Source organism: Micropterus dolomieu, linkage group LG21, assembly GCF_021292245.1.
Source record: "Micropterus dolomieu isolate WLL.071019.BEF.003 ecotype Adirondacks linkage group LG21, ASM2129224v1, whole genome shotgun sequence".
Classification (NCBI taxonomy): domain Eukaryota; kingdom Metazoa; phylum Chordata; class Actinopteri; order Centrarchiformes; family Centrarchidae; genus Micropterus; species Micropterus dolomieu.
In genome coordinates this window covers 12,420,456-12,430,765 of record NC_060170.1, presented here as the reverse complement: position 1 = coordinate 12,430,765, position 10,310 = coordinate 12,420,456, and positions in this window count along the sequence as shown.

Sequence of the window (10,310 nt, the reverse complement as noted above, 5' to 3'; positions counted from 1 at the left end):
GGGTGCAAAAGCGTGAGATTGAAAATGGTACAGATACTCATTGAAGGTGTCTAGAGGCAAGGCCCAAGTAAATCTGGATGATGTTTGCCTTTTATCAAAGTTGACTTTTTACTAATGCCACAGGGAGGCGGCTGCATCAAAATGCCTCTATTCTTAGGGGAAATGTGCAGTGAACTCGTCTGGCATCTCACCATAAGAAGCTATGCTGCCCTTTAAAGGAGCCACATTTATATAGTTTTTAAAAAACCCACGGCTAAGAAGATGTAAATAGCCAAGCACGACATAGTTGCTGTCACACTGCCCTTGGATGAAGAATATCTGTCTGGCAGACAGTGGCCCCTGGGTGAACCTGGCATTTGATGCAATTTGTCTGGTCCCAGGGCTGAATACACAGTAAAAGTTTTTTCTTGGTCAGTGCTCCATTAGAGCGTCAGATTTGTATTCTTTGTTGTGTTGGTTTTATCTGTATAATAATGTACCTTCGTATTGAATGGTTTAATTTGGGTTTTAAGGCTTCTCAAGATGAATAAGAGTCTAAAAAAGCTTTCAATAATGTACTTCAATGTAATGTCTGTGGAGTGACAAGCACCATATAAACTACTGTAAAATGCCATCAGGGGTTTTATACATCACAGTGCAGAATCCATCTGCAGGGTATGTTGAACTTTACAGGGTGTTTTCTCCCAAGCTGACAGCAACATGCAAAAGGAATCAGCTTGGACAGAATGAAGGCTTTCATACAAAAAAGGTTTCATTGAAAGATATTTTACATGATGTGACATGTGATATTTTATCACATCAATCCTTATGTCTGTTGATTTACAGAAAAAAAAAAATATATATATATATATATATAATATATTACAGCCAAACATAGCTGTGAGTGTAAATTTAACATCATAATCTTATTTGAATCATCTAATAATACTTTTTCCCTTTACCATTTTACTGTGACATTATTCCCCTGTGATCAAAGGTGCTTTGTCAGCAGTGTAGACAGCTGACACCAGGTCAGTGTGAATCAGAGTATGAAGGTAGCAATAATACATAACACATGTCTCAGTAGACATCACTCCTCCAAAGTTCCCGCACGCCAATTAGATTAAAGCTGTATATTACTTGTGGAAGGAGCACGGGGAGGAAATCAATACCACGTCTCCAAGCAGGAACCCTGAAACAACAGCCACTGTCAGTGTGAGACGTATGTCATGAGGGCCCAGTAAAGTGGGTTGCAGTGTCCATATGGGCTGTCCTGTCTCAGCCAATGTAGGTTTTTGAAGAAGCAATTACAGCAGGACTGTGGGGGAATATAATCATTTATGAGACCCTTTGCTTTTCAAGAGGACACTCAGAGTTACTGTATTGCAAGATTGGACACAATCTTCTGATATCTTTTTTTGAGCGACACCCTTTTACTAAAATTTATCAAAGGAAAATGTCTACATAAAGGGAATAATTAGACACTTTGGGAAATATGCTGATTAGCTGTCTTGCTGAGAGTTTGATAAGAAGATTGATACCACTCTCATATCTGTCCACTAAATGTGAAGCTACAGCTAGCAGCTGGTTAACTTAGCTTAGCATAAAGACTGCTAGCAAAAGCTGCCTGCCAGCACCTCTGAAGCTCACTAATGAACTTTTTATCCCTACAGAAATGGTCATTTGTGATTTCAGGGGGGATTATGTGCTGGAAACTCCTAGAAGTCACTGTGCCTGACCAAGAAATAACTAATTAAGCATATAAGATATAACATGTTAATTAGTGATCTTAAGAGGTGCCGGTATAGGTAGGATATTGTTATGTTAAGGCTTGCTATTTTTCCCCTGTTTACAGTCTTTATGCTAAGTTAAGTTAACCAGCTTCTGGATGTAGCTTTATATTTGGCAGACATGTATGAAAGTGGTATCTGATCATCTCAGCTAAATCTCAGGCAAGAAAGTGAATAAAGACATTTCCTAAATATTCCTTTAGTTTAGAAAAGAATTAAGTGAGTATATTCAGTATTGTGCAACACAAATGCAATGTAGCATAAAGGGGAAACTGGGGAGCAATGGAGACCATTAAGCTTGATAATGGGTTCTGAATACAACAACATCATAATTTAAACTGTATTTTTTGTGGATACATGGCTACATTCAGGATAAACTATGTAAATATCTGATTAATAAAGACCTAATGTTATGCAAGATTAATAACACTAACTAAATGCAATTATTCACCCTTCCTTTGCAGGCTTTGGAGCATGCAACACATAATCAACTACAAGGTCAATGGAGAGCTCAGGTCAGGATACAACGCAGGCATAATAGGTCTTTTATACACAAAGATTAATCAGAAACAAAGATGTGGTGACACTGCTTTATGAGTGTGTCTGCACTCAAGGAGCTCTGCTGAAACACATCTGTAATCCTAAAAGGTCGACCACAGTTTAAGGAATCTTTCACCGCTGCTCATAAATTATCCTGAGCACTGCGATGGTCTGAGCCAAAGGGGTGGCTCTAGGAACCTTTTTAAATGTATTATGCACAATGAAACAGGTAGGGGCCATCATTAAAAACAGAGCTAGCCAACATGATTAGGTCTTGGGGTAAAAAAAAAAGAGAGATCAACATCAGTTGCAAAAGCTGAGCCATGATGCGTTAAAGAAGGTGGTAGAATTAGATCAGCTCTAGATGAAGAGATGAACTGAGAAAAACACTAGAGCAATCATTCATCTAGGCACAGACAACCCTTTGTCATAGATGAGTTACAGGGGCCCTTTTTGACATGGAAAAGGTAAACGGTCTTTAAAGGAGGGTAGTAAAGTAAAATAAATTAGAAAAGCATACTTACTTGATAGACTTCACTTTGCCTGTGTCATGGGGCTGCCCCATGCCCTCATTTAAGCCAGTGGTAGCATTGGTCTTAGCATGCTAAGCTAACCTTAGCTGAGCATTAGCATAGGACTTTTAGCATTAGCATTACCTTTAGCATATGGGCTAGCATCAATGGACACATGGCTTGTCATTTCATGTCATTTCATTTCAGTTCATTTAAGTACTAGTCGGAAGAGTTGAAATCAGGGTTAGATAAATACAACACATACACAGTTCATTTCAAGTCATTTATTTTAGCTCATTGGATTTACCGAAGGTCATCCAAATGTTTGTATGTTTTATTCACCTGTTCTCATCCTCAAGCAGGGATCTGGGCCTAAGTGGCAAACAGGAAGTGATGGAGTGTGTAGTCATTTATAGGGGGGAAGACCCCCTATAAATGGTCCAAGTGTGAGCCAGTACGGCGGGGTGTACTGGAGTACCTTAAGTTGCTGTTTTGAGAAGCTTTTTTTTAGCATGTAACATTTCATTTTCTGTTTTATAGTTGATATATTGTGTATTGATGTAGTCAGAAATGTTTTGGACTGTTGAGGTAACATAATGGTGTTTAATTGATTTTCAATTAACTTTGGTTTGTCTTGTAGGAGGGGCTTCTGGTATAAAGGAAGGAGACAGAGGCTCCTCTTGGGAGAACAGCTTTGGCCTGGAAGGGCACATGTGCTACAGCCCAATAGTCAGGGCCTGATATAGGTTTTTTTTTTTTTTGTGCGTTGTTTAATATCAGTTTGTTATGATACAGCACACCTGCACTTTCCACGTATCTGGTGAAAAAATAAATTGAAGCACCAGGTGAAGAAGTCCATGTCCATGTCTCTTCCTTCCACCATGGGGCTAAACATTACAGCCTGTATAATGCATTATCAATAAGAGACAATTAGCATGCTAAAGATAAGAACAGGAAATTAGTGAGCAGACAAAGAAGTTGATAATAGAAGTATTTTATGGAGACAGTGGCGGTGAATATCAGATGTTGATGGATGTTTCAGAAGCTTTTGACAGTGAGACTACAGGATATTCCACCAATCATACAGATGCACCATACATGTGTATGATTGGTGGCATAAAATGGTCAAATTATCAATAAACATAGTTTAATAGGAGGAAATCAAACATTTCCCTCCCCAGTTTCCCAAAACTCATTACAAGTTAAGCCTTGTGGCATCCCTTACTTGAAAGTGAAAAACCTCAATTGTACAAGTGAAGAGACGTTTTAGCACTCAATTGGGTGAAATAAACTCCCTGGCGTTCATGATTGAATCCTCTTTTATTGGATTTTGCCTAAAGAACAAAAACAAATTCGAGCTAAAAAATGGGAGTCTGAGTCTTGTACTCTAGCTTAGTGTACCAGCTGTAGCTGCACCTAAACGACAGATTGAGGGTTATGCATGTGACAAACAAAGGAAAATACCAAAGGGAGAGACAGGTGGTTTGGTGCCTTATTCTTCAGGGTCTCCAGACAGCTTTGCAGGATCTGCCCTGGATAAACAAATGAGCACATTTACAGACTGATTCAGTTATGCCGCACCTCAAAACAACATGTCAGGTCATTCCTGCTTGTAAAAACAATCACCCTCTTCAGTTCCAAGCAGAATTGCACAGTATACTCAGTATACATTCAGAGTTTATATAGTATACTTACTTGTATACAACATCCATTGAGAATGTCAATACATACTGTATGTACCATCTGGCTGCTACAGTTTCCTTCAGGGAAAAGCTTTCATCTCTTAAATGCACTGCTCTCCATCATCTGTCTGGGAGGTTTGGTTCGACATTGACAGCCGGACCATTGCACCACGTCAACTTGCCAAAACCTTCACGTGGCTGCAGCTGTAGCAATGTTTTTTTATTCTGTCTGGGGCAGACACAAACTTGGATACAGCCTCCAGACATCAGACTTCTTTTCAGCACCATGTGCTGTAAAATCAGCTACTTTCTATGCAATGAATCAACAGCACACAAGGACACAAGTCTGGTTGTGAAACAAAAAGCTAGTCAGCCATCCCACACGACAATGAAATAGATCGAAGGCACGGAGAAGAATGGTGCTCATAAAATAGTTGGTTTAATGAAACTTTAAGGATTGGGGCCTATCAGCATACCCTGGCCTGATTATCTTGAATGCACTGCATCTGTTGGGTACATTTCAATGCTCAAAACTCCAGTGTTGTTGAAAATTTATATGCAGAGAGGAACGGTTATAGTATTCCCAGCAGCATGTCTAGAGTCTGAAATTTATTTCAGATCCACCAGAACTTTAATGTGCTTCAATGGGATTACAAGTGATTTGCAGCCATGAAATATTTTAGTGTGGCACACTCAAACAGTTGAGGCTGTGTTAAAACAAATGTTCACAATTCTCTTGCCAGAAGGAAGACAGGGGTTTTGCATTTCAAAAGCAACTTTTGACATTATATATTTACAGGACATGTTGAGGACATGTTTGAAAACACACAGATTGGATTTTGTATAGACAGATGAGAAGATATCCTTACTGGAGTCAGATCTTTAAATCTGGATATTTACTGTCATTTGAATGGAAACTGTCCATCCACTAAGGAAATCAAGAAATGTTGAGATTAAAATCAAACAAGTTAGTGATAATGGAGTATCGGTGATTGAATTAAGGAAACATTTGCTGACATGCTTACTTACTTTCATATCTTTAGAATGAATTTATTAGGTATAAAAAGAAAAAGGGTTTTGGCATCTTAAAGGGTTCCAAAAACACAATTTTGCATTTTTTATTGTCACAACAAGGTAACATTATTACTTAAACTCTTGAATAAAGATTAATGGTGCAATGACTATTAAACATACTGACAATCTATTTTAAGAGTTTTCACATCAGTTGTGTAGTGTGCGATTCTTTTGAATCAGCATATACTGGATTTATAAGCTATAAGCCGTGAAGCTTATTTTTTGTCCATTGAAAGGTTGTCAGTCAGTCAGTAGGCCCTTCAAATCATCACACAAGAGTCCATAGATTTATTTTGTCGTCCACATTTAGACACGTGGGGCTTCAGTAGGTTCTGGCTAAATCTAGGATTCACAAAAATCTTAATTTGGATTGAACACATTGTGTATATAAATGCCCAAGTGTGTAATTTTATTGAACTCCACTGTCAGTATAACATTAGATGTACTTTATTTATTTGTTCATCATTCTGACCTCTTGAAGTGCAGTGTCATTTTCTGGAAGAAACTGTACTAAAATATCCATGAGATGGATAGTCATGGTCAAACCTAGCCTTTCAAGACCAGCCAGAAGCATCAATAATATATTATCAGTCATCAGTGTTGCATATTAGATGGAGGATTGGAGACAGGCTACACTACTAAGGTGATTACCATCTGTAACCCTTCCCAGCTCTTTAAATGGACCTTGAATGGAAATATGATTTTTCTTGGCAGGGCACAACACTGACGGGAAGGTTTGGGAGTCTTAAGAGTCCTCTGTTCTCCATCACTAAGCTGAAATCTTTAAAAGGTTTCACTTTAGTGATTTGGTATCTCAGAGAGTGGAAGCAGCCTCCTGTAACAATTTGTTAACAAGTAGTGCAGTCGAAGTGATAGGAATCATTAGTTTGAACAACATATGACATTACATATTGAGGTATTCTGAGAGATTAAGAACATGTTCACGTTACTACAGAAATGTTTAGTTACCTTTATATTTTTTTCTGCTTAAAGTTTCAGTTTGTAAGATTTAGTGGCATCTAGTAGCGAGGGTTGTGAATTACAACCATCTATCCAGTCTATCACTTCCCCCTAACCTTTCAAAGAGGATAGTCTCTTCTGAGAGAGCAGAGGGTGGCCAGTCAAGAAATGACAAGAAATTAGGGTTCTTTAGGTATATTTATTAAGAAATTATATTTACTTAATTATTCAGTAATTGTAAGTGTTATTGTGACTTGGCCACTGACAAACAACATGGAAAATGTAAGCCAAGAGAGTGAAACACTGTCACTGTTTCTGCACCACATTCCATTATAAATCACACATTAGATAAAGTTTATACAAACATTGACAAGGGAAACACATTCTCTCTGTGATTATGGACCCTCGCCAAAACTGCCTGCCAGCAATAATATCTGGCCCGCGGCCAGATTACGGTGCTTTGGTAGCAGAAAATAAAAATATATAAATACTTTGATAGCGGTGCTGAAATAGATCTCAGTCAGCAACAGTTACTCACATAATCACTTCCTCTTTAATGGTTTTGCCTACACAATAAAAGCACGACAAGCTTGTTTACTGTAATGCAGTATTGGAGTTGAACTGAGCTTTTACTTTGAAAAACGACATTAAAAAAGTCTGTAGCCTGCTTGACACACCTCTGAAAGAGCCATCAGAGAACGTGATTCCCCTAAATGTCCTCTGCCTGGAGGTACTTGGGAATTGCAAAAGCAAACACTGAAACAAAAACAGTGCTGCACATACCGTGATCTGAGAAACATTCGCTGCAGAATACATCTGTTGAAGAGAGAAAAAAAAAAAATGTTTTCTTGAGGTGGGATTGTCTTGACAAATGAGCCCAGCACCTTACCAACTGAGCTAACTGAACAACAGGTTGCTGCAGGTCAATATTATGGCTTATATTCTCATCCATGAGCTAATGGTTGACAAGATATTGCTCCAATGCAAAACTTATTTCCAGACCCCAGCAGTATATTATTACTACTTCTTCTTCTTGTGACATATTCAAAATAGTGATGAGTGTCTGCACTGCCTGAATTCTACCAGAAGAACAAGAACATAGTGAGGAAACACGCTCTCATGTCCATGGAAAGGGGTGCCCGCGGTTATGTAGATATAAATGTCTCATTCTAAGGTAATAAAAACATTATGGTTTATTATGTAAGGTCTTTACACACCACTGAAAACATAGTTATGGATCTTATATTGCATTTCTCTTGATAGATCCTCAGAAATATTAAGATCTTCAGAGGTTTATTAAGACATCAGCAAGTGAAACAAATGTATGTGAAGCTAATAAACTTCTAGTAGAATACAAATTGTGTTGTGCAATAGAAAACCTTTCTTGGTTTCCTCATGGGTCAAGTGTTATGTCACTTCTGAGTATAAAAGCTATATTTGAACAAATCTCAATGTAAAATATGACTTAAAACCCCTATTTACACCATAACATATGATGTGAAATATTAAACCTCTATCTGCCACTCATAGCATTTAATTCCAAATGAAACAACTATTTATTTAATATTATATTTTTGGCAATTAAAATTTTTCATTGGAACGAAAATGTATGTTGCGTTGATCTCACACAAATCGGAAGTATTTTCACTTGACTTGTCTGGCGTTAGCATGAGATAGAAAAAAGACTGAAGTAGTGAAATGCTGCCCTAAACGAGGGTTTGATTAGTGATCGATAGGAAACAACATTTAAAGGTCCCAAAGCTTAAGGTGTCAGATTTACTGTTGAGGATGCAGGATCTGAACATCTATTCATGATATAAGAATCAGACATATGTGGGAGTTCTTGCAAAGCTTTGAATTCAGACATAAAAGAGAAAAGTTGATGTAAGAAATGCTGAAGACGAAGTTGTTTGATCTTATGATTTATTCACCCTGTTCGTGGATTGTTTGGGGAAATTAAAGTGAATTCCTCGTATCAAGGTTTTGTTCCTGGAGAAATGTACTTGCACGTGTGTCTTTAAGTTATATAAGTGGCTATCATTTAAGAAACATGTATGCAGAGTAGATGATAGTGCTGCACCACCGTGAACCCACTAACTCTGAAGGAATGAGTGGTCCAAGTAAAAATCCCCTTTATATGGACCCACAAATGCATGTTATATAATCAGTCTGTGGACTTGAAAAAGGTTTTGTGTATGTGGGTGCAGTTAAACTAGCAATAGACTGCGCCCAGAGGAAGGAATTAAGTGCCGTGGCTTGTGGCTGCCACTAACACCTTAAATGCATGCTGTGTTATAAAGGCACAACAGGCTACAGCGGCGGATGACTCTCATTAAACAGAACTCCTATAAACTGAGCCCTGTGTCTGAATGTTTATGACAATGGAAGATTGAGGTAGGAGGATCTTGTTGCTCTGTACCCTCTTAGATGCCCTTAACTGAAGCCTCTTTGCCAGATTGTTTTATGGATGAATGCTTATCCATATTCCAGTGAGGTAAGTGATGCTATTTCACTGTTGATTACCTCTGCTGATCGGTGTGATTGGTTTAGTGTTAAATAAATATCGGAGCTGAATGGAATGATTAATACATACGGACCCTGCACCGTATCAAGGCAAACAATGCATGGATTATGACGGTAAGAATCGGGGATAAACCAAGAGGCTGATTTTAATAATCCTGATGAGCTCTCTAAGAACTTTTGCAGCAGTACCCTGCAAGGTCAGTGTGTGATATTAATTGAAGCTAATCTCAAGTTGGCTCGGTATAAAGTTTGACCTCAGCCGACGGGTTATTTGGAGCATGTAATTTTGCAGGATTAACATGATACAAATCTCCTGCCTTTAATCTCCCAGTTATTTAAACTACAAATTGATCCACAAGCCTAGATGGACGTTTTTTAAAAATCTGCACCATATCAGATGTATTACCTCAGTGAGGCTGTTCATCAACTCAGAGTCAAAGTGACATTCTGGGCAGCATTGCATTTCTAGGCCTGCCCTGAAAAGCTCTTTTCCGTCTCAGTGTTTCAGGGGTACTGACAGGGCAACCCTTCTCCAGCAAGGCTAGCGGCCAGGCAGTCTAGGCCATGATACATAAAGCATCAGATTGCACATGAGCACCAATCCAAACAACTTGTCATGGAAAGATATTTACTTCTCAGTTCAGACATTATTCACACACAACTATGCCCTTGGTGGATACAGAGCCGTCTTGGGCTGAAAGAAGAGTAGCCCAGTTCACCTCATCTGTCCTGGAGTGTAGGGAAAATATAGTGAAGTGGAGAGAGGATGGATCTACAGTACTGTAGAGGCAGAGAAGCAAAGATGGAAGAAGTAAGTAAAATATAGACACATGAAGGGTAGTGGATGAAAACAAAAAAAGTAAAATTCTGGTTTATAAGGACTTTGGTCTTATTTTTGTACTTTTGACCATATTTTCTATATGTTCAGTGGCGGCCTTAAGCATCTGGGGGGCCGCTCAAGAGCAAATGTGGGCCCCTACCCAGCCCTGTGATGCGGCTGGTTGGCACAAATTGTCATAACCCGGCTCAAAGGGTCATGACAAATACAGAGAGGACACGGAGGATTGCCAAAAGTAAACATATTTATTTTAACAACTTAAACAATGAAACAAATACTTACTAATATAGAGTGTGTCAGTCAGTGACATCAGTGGTGTAAATGTGGATGAGTGACTAGTGTGAAGTTTGGGTGTTGAGGAGTGGTAACAAAAACATAATATAAGAAAACAAAGAGTATTTATCCTCCCACA